Below are 14,518 nucleotides of genomic sequence, written 5' to 3'. Positions count from 1 at the left end.
ACCAATTTGACAATAAATTTCATATTTAAAAAAAATAAATAAAAATAAATAATCTCTACACCCAACGTGGGGCTCAAACTCACAACCCTGAGATCAAGAGTTGCAGGCTCCACTGACTGACCCAGCCAGGCGCCCCCTGAACTGCAATTCTTTCAGATGTCCACTAGTCTCAGATTATTTATATACCTAAGGACCTCAAGCAAATGTGGGATAAGGGTGAGATGAATAAAGCACTCACCTTGTGTGCAGAATTTAAGGGGATACCAGAAAAACCTCAACAATCTAGATAATTCAGTATTTGCCAATTGAAATTAATGCAAAAATCCATGATGAACAGAATATCAAAATTTTAAATAAGGACAGGATCAACAAAAGTGCCATACTGAGCCATACAGGAGCTTGAGGCAAAAGGAAAAATGTGGACCCCATATACATGTTTTTATGTATTCTTGAATGGTTAATGTTTTCCAGAACATTAAAGCAGTTACAAAATTGAAAAGTAGATACATTAAAACTCACAGCATTAAGTTTAAATATTTTATTTATGCCAAGACCATAATTTATTAAAGTTTTATTTTCCTGGCTTTAATGGCAGCAAACTCATGAATACATTTTCATCAAAACCAATAATATTTTCATTACATGTTTAATTAGGCCGAAAAGAATATGTAGAATTTGTGGGGGTAGGGGGAGAAGAGAAGTGCTAGTAATCTGGTGCAACTGAAATGCATGGTAGACATTGGAGAATCTCTGGTGATAAGAATCACAAGGTAGGCCTGGAATATTTCATTATGCCATGCTCAGGAGCTTGGATTTTATTTTGAAGGCACTGGGGAACATATAAAGTCTTTCATTTTATTTTATTTTTTAATTTTTTAAACGTTTATTTATTTTTGAGACAGACAGAAACAGAGCATGAACAGGGGAGGGTCAGAGAGAGAGGGAAACCCAGAATCTGAAGCAGGCTCCAGGCTCTGAGCTGTCAGCACAGAGCCTGACGTGGGGCTTGAACTCACAGACCAAGAGATCATGACCTGAGCTGAAGTCCGACGCCCGACCGACTGAGCCACCCAGGCGCCCCACATATGAAGTATTTTAAAGCACAGGTTTTAGGAAAATTAGAATTATACCAGTGCGACTGAAGGACAAGACTAGAAGTAGAGACCTGATAGATTTTTAAGCTAGAAAGGTAATTCCAAGGTAAATAGGCTGGGTTTTGATGGCTGAGAGAAGAGGAAAAAATGAGGATGACCAACCATTCAAGATTCACCCATTTACAACCTGTTCGGTATCCATATTATTTATATTACACATTCCTGAAATGTGTGAAAGGAGATACATTACTCTCTCCTTTCTAAAAAGTATGCCAAACAGCTTTTATTTTTCTAACGTAGCTCACCAAAAAGCTTGAGAATCATGCATATGATCAATTTTCTCATATTAATAGTGACCCATCCATATCCACATCTCACATATGTGAGATATATCCTCCTCACCTTCACTATAGTCCTTTGCAAGAAATTGACAAGAAATCTGGTATTCTGCCAAATGTACCAAGACTTGGATAGAAAAAATAAAAGTGGCAGCAGACCTCAGGTAACTGGTAGTTGACAGTTTTGTTTTCTTTTTAGGCAAGAAAAATATTTTTAGTGAAGTAGGGCAGGAAAAATCCATTTACATTCTTCTATGAAAGGATGGCCTTCTCAATAAAGAATTAACATCAAAGCCAATGCTGCCTGCCATTCTAAGATTATTATAAATATAATCTTTCATGTCCATTTACAGTAGTGTGGTGAAAATAGCCTGAAAGTCTTCCCTCACTCTAAAACACTTCAAAATATGGAATAAAATATAGTAGCCTTTTAAATGTATAGCTGAGTTTCCAAGTAAGTAAAAGAAATCACTAGGGGTCCAAACATAAAGTGGAAAGCCATAAACCAGAGCTATCCCTTGAACTACCTGGCAGAAGCAACATAAAACAGCTCTACAGGGACAAATCTTCCACAAGATTGTCACAGGTAAAGCCATGCTGAATATGATTTATAATAAAAAAATTACATAACACATGAAGCAATACCACACCATAAGCCAATGCCTGAACACATAACAGCAGGATTAGACCCCAAATCTTCAGATAAATTTTCAGTGTCATAACCATTTAACACGATAACTCTGTATAAAATGACTACAGACATAATTGAAAACATGAGAAAGTGACACTATTTTTTTAAAAGACAATTTTTTTTCATCAGTAGAAAGGATGTCATTTTAATCTGCCTGCTGTTAAATCAACATTTGTTGATTTCTGCTTTTTTCACTATCCTTTTATCCCCAGCAGAAGATGAACATGTGGTGAGAGAACCAGAGCAGTGTGTCCGAGTTCCTTCTCCTGGGGCTCCCCATCTGGCTAGAGTCACAAGGTATGTTGTTTGCCCCTATCCTGGGCATGTACCTGACCATGGTGCTGGGGAACCTACTCATCATCAGGCTGAACTCTGGCCTCCACACCCCTATGTACTTCTTCCTCAGCCACTTGGCCCTCATTGACAAAGAAAAAAAATAAAAAAAAATAATTCTACTAGGTATTTATCCAAAGGATACAAAATTGCTGATTCGAGGGGCACCTGGGTGGCTCAGCTGGTTAAGTGTCCAACTCTTGACTTTGGTTCAGGTAATGGTCACATGGTTTGTAAGTTCAAGCCCCACATTGGGCTCCACGCTGATAGTGCAGAGCTTGCTTGGGATTCTCTCTCTCTCTCTCTCTCTCTCTCTCTCCTACCCCACTCGCGCTTTGTCTCTCAAAATAAATACACTTAAAAATAAACTTTAAGAAATGTTGATTCAAAGGGGCACATGCACCCCAATGTTTATAGCAGCACTATCAACAATAGCCAAATTATGGAAAGAGCCCAAATATCCATTGACTGTTGAATGGATAAAGAAGATGTGGTATACATACATATATATACTAGAATACTACCCAGCGATCAAAAGTAATGAAATCTTGCCATTTGCAACAATGTGGATGGAACTAGTGTGTATTATGGTAAGTGAAATAAATCAGAGAAAGACAAATATCATATGATTCCCTATGTGGAATTTCTTTTTTTTTTAATTTTTTTTCAACGTTTGTTTATTTTTGGGACAGAGAGAGACAGAGCATGAACGAGCGAGGGGCAGAGAGAGAGGGAGACACAGAATCGGAAACAGGCTCCAGGCTCTGAGCCATCAGCCCAGAGCCGGACGCGGGTCTCGAACCCACGGACCGCGAGATCGTGACCTGGCTGAAGTCGGACGCTTAACCGACTGCACCACCCAGGCGCCCCAATTCCCTATGTGGAATTTAAGAAACACAACAGATGAACAAAAGGGAAGGGGAGGAAAACTAAGAAAAACAGAGAGGGAGGAAAACCATAAGAGACTTTTAAATACAGAGAACAAAGTGAGGGTTGCTGGAGGGGAAGTGGGTGGGGGACGGACTAAATCGGTGATGGGCATTAAGGAGGGCACTTGTTGGGATGAGCACTGGGTATGTAAGTGATGGATCACTAAATTATGAAACCAATACTACACTGTATGTTAACTAACTTGAATCTAAATACATAAATATGGGACACCTGGGTGGCTCAGTCAGTTAAACATCTGACTTCAGCTCATGTCATGATCTCATGGCTTGTGGATTCAAGCCTTGCGTCAGGCTCTGTGCTTACAGCTTGGAGCCTGGAGCCTGCTTTGAATTCTGTGTCTCCCTCTCTCTCTCCATGCCCCTACCCAGCTCACCCTCTGTCTCTCTCTCAAAATAAACATAATGAAAAATTTTTAATACATAAATGAATAATTATTCTAGAAATGAAAAAATAATTTTAAAACTAAAAACCCAATGGCGAGATTAAACCACAGATGGAGCACTGCTAAAGACAAAAAGTGGTACACTGGAATAGAGATATACAGAAAACAGTACAGAGAGATAAAGAAATAAAAATATGAAAAAGAGGTGAAGAGACAAATGTGAAAAGAAGTAATATTCAAAGAAGTAATGACTGAGGGTGTTCCAGAACAGATGAGTTAAAGATGTGAATTCTCAGATTCAGGAAGTCTGAATCCTGAGCAAGATAAATACTATCAAATTCACATTTAGTCCATTTTAGCAAATCTTCAGAACATCACAATAAATTATCATAATGATAATACTTACCACTTTTTATGTGCCAGGATTGTTCTAAACACTTTACTCAAAATATAATCATTTTAATATATTGACATATTTTCTTCCAGCCTTTTATCCATGCATATTTATGTATATATATGCATATATATCAAATAAAAAATAGAATAATACTACAATCTTGTATTCTACTTTTTTTACTCAATATTTTTTCCATAAGCATTTTCCCATGTCATGAAGCAGCTGCTGCAAGAACATAAATAACAGCTAACATTTCAGTGTTTTCGTTATGAACTTGGGTTTTGAAGTCAAAATTCTGTGTTTGAATTCCAGCTCACCAATTACTAGCTATATGAACTTGGGTAAGTAACTCATCCTCTCCCTGATCCCACTTTCTCTTCTCTAAAAACATACATCCTAGAGTTATTCTGAGTTACTGTTTACTAAGCTATCTGCCAAGGCTGGGCTAAACACATGAATAAAGTCACTGACTCTTCACAAAACCCGCATGGGTTGAAAACTCTTATTGCCCCCATTTTACAGGTAAGTGGGCTTATAAAGACTATGAAGTGATTTGCCCAAAAATACTCAGCCAGTGAGGGTGCTTCAATTTGAATCCACATCTGTCTTCAAAACCTATGCTCTTGATTGTTATGGTACACTCTTCTTTGATACATTTGACTGGCTTCATAGTAGGTACAGATCATAAAGCTCACCACAATATTCCCCAAATGTTGCACATTTAGATCTTTTCCACTTATTTCCTATTACAAATAACCCAGTGAAGAATATACTTGCCCACAAAACATTGTGTGCAAGTCAGATAAACCCTTTAAGTTAGTTACTCTGAAGTGGACTTACTAAGTCAAAAAGTATTAATATCTTAAAGCTCTTAATATGTGTAATATATATATGTATACATATATCTATATCTATATATAAATATATATATATATATATATATAATCACAAATGAGAGAGGAGAAATAACAACCAACACTACAGAAACACAAACAATTATAAGGAAATGTTATGAAAAACTACATGCCAATAAATTGGACAGCCTGGAAGAAATGGATACATTTCTAGAAATATATAAACTACCAAAATTGAGACAAGAAGAACTAGAAAACTTGAACAGACTCACAACTAGCAAATAAATTGAATCAGTAATCAAAAAAACTCACAGCAGGGGCGCCTGGGTGGCGCAGTCGGTTGGGCGTCCGACTTCAGCCAGGTCACGATCTCGCGGTCCGGGAGTTCGAGCCCCGCGTCGGGCTCTAGGCTGATGGCTCAGAGCCTGGAGCCTGTTTCCGATTCTGTGTCTCCCTCTCTCTCTGCCCCTCCCCCGTTCATGCTCTGTCTCTCTCTGTCCCAAAAATAAACATTGAAAAAAAAAAATTAAAAAAAAAAAACTCACAGCAAACAAAAGTCCAGGGCCAAGTGGCTGCACAGGTGAATTCTACCAAACATTTAAAGAGGAGTTAGGGGCGCCTGAGTGGCTCAGTCGGTTGAGCGTCTGAATTTGGCTCAGGTCATGATCTCACAGCTCATGAATTCAAGCCCTGCGTCGGGCTCTGTGCTGACAGCTCAGAGCCTGGAGCCTGCTTCAGACACTGTGTCTCCCTCTCTCTCTGCCCCTCCCCTGCTCATGCTCTGTCTCTCTCTGTCTCAAAAACAAATAAAAACATTAAAAAAAGAGAGAGAAATTAATACCTATTTTTCTCAAGCTATTCCAAAAAATAGAAAAGGAAGGAAAACTTCCAAATTCATTCTATGAGGCCAGCATTACCCTGATTCCAAAACCAGATAAGGTCTCCACTAAAAAAAGGCCAATATCCCTGATGAACATGGATGCAAAAATTCTCAGTAAAATATTAGCAAGCTGAATCCAACAATACATTAAAAAATGATTCACTATGATCAAGTGGGATTTATTCTCAGATTGCAAGGGTGCTTCAATATTCACAAATCAATGAATGTGATATATCACATTAATAAAAGAAAAAATAAAAACCATAGATCCTTTCAATAGTTGCAGAAAAAGCATCTGAGGGGCACCTGGGTGGCTCAGTCGGTTAAATGTCTGACTTTGGCTCAGGTCATGATCTCACGGTTCGTGGGTTCAGGCCCTGTGTTGGGCTCTATGATGACAGCTCAGAGCCTGAAGATGCTTCTGATTCTGTGTCTCCCTCTCTCTCTGTCCCTCCCTGGTTGTGTGCTCTCTCTCTCTCTCTCTCTCAAAAATAAATAAACATTAAAAAATTTAAAAAAAAAGGAAAAGAAAAAGCATTTGACATACTACAACATCCATTCATGATAACCATCAACAAAGTAGGTTTAGAGGGAACATACCTCAGCATAATAAAGGCCACATGTGAAAAACCCACAGCTAATATCATCCTCAATGTTTGGAAAAAAAGAGAGCTTTTCACCTAAGGTCAGAAAAAAGACAAGGATGTCCACTCTCACTACATTTATTCAACATAGTACTGGAAATCCTAGTCACAGCAATCAGACAACAAAAAAGGAAAAAATAGCATCCAAATTGGCAAGAAGTAATACTTTCACTATTTGAAGATTACATGATACCATATACAGAAAATCTTAAAGACTTCACCAAAAAACTGCTAGAATTGATAAATGAATACAGTAAAGTCACAGGATATAAAAGCAATGTACATAAATCAGTTGAATTTCTATACACCAATAATGAAGCAGAAGAAAGAGAAATTAGGAATCAATCCTACTTAATAATTGCCCCCAAAACAACAAAATACCTAGACATAAACTTAACCAAAGAGGTGAAAGTCCTATACTCTGAAAACTGTAACACACTGATGAAAGAATTTGAATATGACATGAAGAAATGGAAAGACATTTCATGTTTATGGATCAGAAAACAAATATTTTTAAAATGTCTATACTACCCAAAGCAATCTATACATTTAATGCAATCCCTATCAAAGTACCACCAGCATTTTTCACAGAGCTAGAATAAACAATCCTAAAATTTGTATGGAACCACAAAAGACCCTGAATAGCCAAAGCAACCTTGAACAAGAAAAGCAAAGCTGGACTTCAAGTTATATTACAAAGCTGTAATGATGAAAACAGTGTGGTACTGGCACAAAAAGAGACACATAGATCAATGGAAAAGAACACCCCAAAACGAACCCACAACTATAAGGCCAACTAATCTTCAACAAAGCAGGAAAGAATATCCAATGGGAAAAAGTCAGTCTCTCCAACAAATGGTGCTGGGAAAACTGGACAGCAATATGCAAAAGGATGAAACTGGACCAATTTCTTATACCATGCACAAAAATAAATTCAAAATGGTTTAAGACCTAAATGTGGGACCTGAAACCATAAAAATCCTGGAGGAGATCACAGGCAGTGATGTCTTTGACATCTGCCATAGCAACTTCTTTCTAGATATGTCTCTTGAGCCAAGGGAAACAAAAGCAAAAATAAACTATTAGGATACCATCACAATAGAAAGCTTCTGCACAGTGAAGGAAACAATCAAGGAAACTAAATGGTAACCTACGGAATGGGAGAAGACATTTGCAAATGACATATCTGATAAAGGGCTAGTATCCAAAATATATAAAGAACAAATAATCCAATTAAAATGATCAGAAGACACGAATAGATATTTCTCCAAAGAAGACCTATAGATGGCCAACAGACACATAAAAAGATTCTCAACATCACTTATCATCAGGGAAGTACAAATCAAAACTATGAGATATTATTGTATGATCAATGAGATATCATACACTGCATGGTAACTAACTGGAATTTAAATAAAAACTTTTAGAAATCTTTTAGTAAATTTCAAAAATATAATACAGTATTACCAACTATAGTCTCCATGCTGGATATTAGATTTCCAGAACATATTCTTCCTATATTAATGAACTTTTGTACACTTTGAGCATCTCTCCATTTCCCCCGTGCCCTCTCCCTGAACTCTGGAAGCCACCATTCTACTCTCTGTTTTTATGAGTGACTTTTTCAGATTCCACATGTAAGTGAAATCATGCAGTATTTGTATTTCTTTTTTTGTTTATGAGTTCTTTTGTCCTGCTATCATAAGTGTAATTTTTTTCTTATTTCCATTTTTAGGCATGTATAGCTATGGTACAGAAAAATTTATCTTGAATCCAAATTCTCTGATTAATTCTAGACTTTTTGTTACTAAAGTCTTGGGTTTGCTATGTATATAAGCATACATTAGCCAAAGAAAGGTCATTTAATCTCTTCTTTCACAGTATATACACAGATTTTTCTTATCTTACTTCATTCTCTATAACAGTACTGTCTAGTGGAATTTTCTGTGAAGGTGGAAATGTTCTATAGCTGTACTGTCTAATGTAGCAACTAGGCACATGTGGCTATAGAGCACTTTAAATATGCCTAGTGAGAAAGAAGAACTACATTTTAAATTTTATTTAATTTTAATTAATTTAAATGTGGTTAGTTATATATGACTAGTAGGTATCATATTGAACAGATTGAACAACACATGTATAGAATATCTAAAATAATATTGAATAATAATAATAATAATAGGCATATCTGTACAGTTTCTGCTTTTACACAAAATGGTTTGAGTCTTTTGCTACTACTTAGGATACTCTTTGTTGTTGGTCTTTGGTAAATAGACTAGTATTATTTAGGGTTTTTTTCTATTCCTATTTTACTTAGAGTTTTTCTTAGGAATTTCTGTTGAATTTTAAGAAATTCCTTTTCACTATTAATGTGATCATAGAACTTTCTCTTTTAATTTGGTGATATAATGGATTATGATGATAGATTTTCTTATAACCAACCACCCTCATTACTGGAATAAACCATATTTGGTCACAGTGTAACTTGTTACTAAGTAATTTTAAAATAAAAATTCTAAGTGATTTTTAACTAGAAATAATGTTTTCATTTCGTCAATCAGTACCTAGATCTTTCAGTTTCTCCACCATCTGTGATAAGGGAGAATTTTGCTCCCCCTGTTAGGCATAGATCAATATTACATTAGAGCTCGGAACACTTAGGATGCAGCCCATCTTTCTATGCATATTCAGTTACTCATTCAAAAAGTGGAAGAGTAGGTGGCTCAGTAGGTTAAAGCATTCAACTTCAGCTCAGGTCATGATCTCATGGCTCGAGAGTTCTATCCCATATCAGGCTCTTTGCTGACAGCTCAGAGCCTGGAGCCTGCTTTGGATTCTGTGTCTCCGTCTCTCTCTTCCCCTCCCCTACTTACACACTGTCTCTCTCAAAAATAAACAATAAAAAATCAATTTTTTAAAAAAAATTGGAAGATAAAATTGATTAGGGGAAAACAGATAAAGGTAAATAAACCAAAGTTAGGCTAGGCAATTCTTGGAAAAATTCTTGGTAAAAATGACGAAGATCATTACAATTTCCTGATACCACATAGATTTTTGGAATAAAAATGGCTGATAGTAATAAAAATGGTCCTAGGAACAAAGTAAGAAGCAGCAAAGGGTATTTAGACAGATAAATTAACTTTAGAAAAGTTACTGTAGAAGTAATTATTTAAGCAATGTTAAAATTGGAAGGTTTTATATAAGGGCAAATATTCACTGAAATATATAGTATCTTCTAAACACTAAAATTTAAAATTTATTATAAATAAAGAGATGAGGATAATAAAAGACCATCTTTGGCAGAAGTAAAATACTATCAGTTAGAATTAATTTGGGAATATAGAAATTAAAAATAAGAATGAGAAAGATAGAATAAAAATTATGATGATGCTAACAGAAGTCTCAGATAAAGCATATTTTTAAAAAAATGTTTACTTATTTTGAGAGATGGGGGTGTAGAGTAAGAGGAGAGACAGAGAATCCCAAGCAGGCTCCACTCTGTCAGCACAGAGCCTGATGCGGGGCTCAAACACACAAACCGTGAGACCATGACCTGAGCCAAAATCAAGAGTCAGATGCTGAACTGACTCAGCCATTCAGACACCCTTCAGATAAAGCATCTTAATTCTTCTTACCTGACTAATATATTCAGTCCATCCAGCGGGCGCAGGCTACAAAATTGGTAGCTTTTCCAATTCCCACTGCAAAGGTTACACAAAGTTCATGACTAAGTGAGGGAACATGAACATAAACAAAATATGGTATATACTTTTACATACACTAGACTTCTTAAAGTCAAGTCCAGCCCTTGTAAAGAATCAACAGCTCTTATATATAATATACACTTATGCTATGTAAACTCTGAGAATCTACCAAATCCCAGTTAGTGCTATGTTTTTTTCCCAATTAAATAAATCCCACAGCAGCTATCAAATAGGACAGTTCTTACTGATGCCCTAGTAGTTATCACTATTGCAGTGAGCCAAGATTGATAGTTTATTTTTTAGGCTAATAGTTTCTAATGTGTTATGACCCACCAATCAAAGTATCAGCAAATGTGTGCAAATGACTGGTAAATAAGAAGAAAACATATCACGTTGTCCAGAGAAATTAGTAGTAGATAAGCATTTAATTTCTACTTCATTATGATTAAGAAAGCACTACTTCTACCAGAAGAGAAGAACAAAAAGGCAGGATTTTATTGAAAGGTTCATAGGCAGTTCCAATTTCTAGAGTCTGACATCAACTTTATCCTTATCTCTTTCTGCTATTTGTTCCCAGGATATCTCCTAATTTGGAGAATTTTTCTGGGAAATTTGTTTACCCATAGTGCAGGCCTTGAACAGTAAGACTCAACCATAACTCTAGGCCAAGTCAATGAGAGCTGAAGTTAAGTTGCTTTTGACTTAGCTACACAGAAACAGATCTGAATGTAGGGCAGAGAGAGATATATATACTCGAGATAATTTTTTATTTTGGAAAAGTAAGTAATGCTTATATGACTATTTCTGTGTGAGTATGCAGGTGATTATGGGAGGAAATGAGATTTTACTGAAAATATGTGAGAAAAGGAGAAATCCTAAATCTGTCAGCTTATTCTAAATTTTTTAATGTTTAATTTTTTTATTTTGAGAGGGAGAGAAAGAGAACATGAGTGGGGGAGGGGCAGAGAGAGAGGAAACACAGAATCTGAAGCAGGCTCCAGGCACTGAGCTATCAGCACAGAGCCTGACATGGGGCTCAAACTCATGGACCGTGAGACCATGACCTGAGCCAAAGTTGGACACTTAACTGACTGACCCACCTAGGTGTCCCTTTATTGGCTTATTCTAAATCTGACTGTGATCTCTGAAAAAAAAAACTTGTTTTTTATATGAGCATGGGGTTAAATAGAATTCCAGTAGGTTATAAACTGAAGAGTGGTTACTGAATATTAGTTCAACCTACAAGAACCATTCCTTCAAGTATGTATGACTACCATGACCTAAGGGAAGGCAGAAAAATTATTCATTGTCAATTCTAGAACACTAATATAATAAAGTAATAATGCAACTATTTATCTTTTTCTTTGGGTGAAAAAAACAATTAAAAAATCTAACTGTTCTTTATGAGCTTTAGTAAGGAGCTTGGATTTTTTTCCTATGACATTCATGAAACTTCTTTTATTCTATTTATGAAACAGGATATTTACCTGTTTTTGAAAAAGCTTGATTTTTTTCTGATTATAAAATTAACTTGCATGTTAACTGAAAAATAAGATAAAATACAGACAAGTAAAAGGAAGAAAATGTGTTAATGGAAAGAAAAGCAAGAGGGAGAGAAGAAAAACTAGCCTTTTTAATTTTTTAAATTAGTTTTTTTAAGTTTATTTATCTATTTTTAGTAATCTCTACACCCAATGTGGGGCTCAAACTCATGACCACAAGTTCACGAGTTGCATGTTCTCCCAACTGAGCCAGCCAGATGCCCCTAAATAATCTTAAAAAAATTTTTAATGTTTATTTATTTTTGAGAGAGAGAGACCGAGAGTGCAAGTGGGGAAGAGGAAAACAGAGAGGGAGAGACAGAATCTTTAATAATAATAATAATCTTTTAATAATCTTTTTTTAAATGCTCTTTTTTACAAAAATTAGATTGCTCTAATAGAAGTGTTGTTGGTCATTTTAATATGTCCTATCTTCTTTAAGATAAATCTTACTCCAATGAAAATGCTGGAGCTGAGAGCCAACACTAGGCCAATGTAGAAGTCAGAATGGTCAGACACTGTCTCCTTCCAGCAATGATTCTCTGGTGGGATAAAATACCGGGATGGGCAATTTGTCCAGATACAAAAAATTTCTGTGTTTGAGTGACATCAACAAAAATGATGGAGTAGGAAACTGCAAAAGTTCTTCCTTTCATAAAATCAGGAAATAAATTGTCACTGTCAAAATCAACTTTATAAAAACTCTGGAAGATAATAAACAGTTTATAGCAACTATTCTTGCCAAGTGACATTACCAAAAGTTGCAGACTAAGGAACTCCTGGGTTCTATCTCTCCATGAAAACAACTAATTAGATGGTAAAAACTGTCAACTTTTGCAGAACTCTGGAATGTAGTACAAAAAAACACAAATCTTACAACAAGTAGGGGAAAGTTTAATGAAAAAGAAGTGGCTATGTTGCAGTAAAAGAGTGCAGTAGTGTTTCTGATCACCTGCCTACCAACTTCTCACTCCCCAGGTCAGCGGCAGCCATGAAGACAACATCCTGCACTCCTGGCACAGGTTGATACTACCAGAAGGAGCAATATGGACCTTATTCTCAAAGATTGTGGTTGTGTGTTTCAACCTGACTAGTGACTCCCTCAAGGACTGGCATAAGGACCTGCCTTTATTTCACCTGACTCTGAGCATTCCCAGGGCTTCTAGGTAGCTTTTGCCAAAAGCATTTAAAGGCAAAATATTGTCTGGAGCAGCCTGGGAAAGGGATAATAATCAGGACAACCAATAGATAGCCTGAAAATCCTGGGAAAGAAGAGGCTATGAAAGAAAATATGTGAGAGAATAAGAGCTTTTAACAGCTCTCATGTATAGTGGGAAATTTAGAAAGCCACATGCATGCCCAGAGCTGCACATATGCTCAGAAAAGACCTGAGAAGACCTAAGCTTTCACTTCTAGCTGACCTTCAGGATTTGTGCAAGCAAGAATTGAAGGCTAAAGCAGAGTTGTAGATGGGTTTGGCTAATCTTTGAAGGGGTCCCCCAACACAAAGTCAGTCTGCAAAAATTGGGAGAGTACTTTTTTTCTTTCTCTTTTTTCTCTTCTGGTTTTCTTTTCCTGGCTCCAGACATTTGAGGACATCTGTCAAAATACTAGTTGACCACTAAGCTAATGGGATACAAATGTCACTGGCCACATTACAGAATAGACACTTTACAAAAATAGTTTAGAAAAGTCATTAAACAAATAAACAACAACAACCTACACTAGGAAGCAAAAAACAAACCCTGGGGTGTGGAGAGAATAATATTTCAAGGGTTGCCATATTATAATATTCAGAACAACCAGTTTTCAACAAAAATTACAAGGCATGCAAAAAAAGTAGAAAGTATGGCCCATACGGCCCATGGGGCACCTGGGTGACTCAGTTGGTTGAGTGTCTGATTTTAGCTCAGGTCATGATCTAGCAGTTCATGAGTTCAAGCCCCACATCGGGATCACTACTGTCAGAGCAGAGCCCACTTCGGATCCTCTGTTCTGCTCTCTCTGCCCTCCCCTGCTCACGCTCTCTCTCAAAAATAAATAAAACATTAAAAATAAATAAGATAGTATGGTCATTCACAGGTAAAAAGAAATTAATGGAAACTTCCTGAAGAACTTCCTGAAGAGACATTGGATTTACTAGGAAAGACTTTAAATCAACTGTCTTAAATATGTCCAAAGAGCTAAAGGAAGCCAAGAGCAAAGAACTACAGGAAACCAGTAGAACAATGTCATACCAAATAGAGAATATCAATAGAGATAGAATTTATAAAAAGGAACCAAAAAAGAAATTCTGGAGTTGAAAAGTACAATAACTGAAATAAAAAATTTCCCTTGAGGAGAGAGTTTTGAGGAAGATTTGGGCAAGCAGAAGAAAGAGTCAATGAAATTGGAGATAGATCAATCCAGATTATCTGAGGAGCAGGAAGAAAAAAGAATGAAGAAAAATTAATAGAGACTCAGAAACTGGTGGGACACTATCAATCATATTAACATATACATAATGGGATTTCCAGAGGGAGAGATGAGAGAGAAAGAGGGAATAAAGAATATTTGAAGAAATAATGGCTGGGGTGCCTGGGTGGCTCAGTCGGTTAAGCATTTAACTTCGGCTCACGGTTCATGAGTTCAAGCCCTGCATCAGGCTCTGCGCTGTCAGAGCAGCTTCAGATCCTCTGTCTTCTTCTTTCTCTGCTCCTCCCCTGTGTG

This window comes from Prionailurus viverrinus, chromosome X (genome assembly GCF_022837055.1).
Source record: "Prionailurus viverrinus isolate Anna chromosome X, UM_Priviv_1.0, whole genome shotgun sequence".
NCBI lineage: Eukaryota > Metazoa > Chordata > Mammalia > Carnivora > Felidae > Prionailurus > Prionailurus viverrinus.
This window is presented reverse-complemented; position numbering follows the sequence as displayed.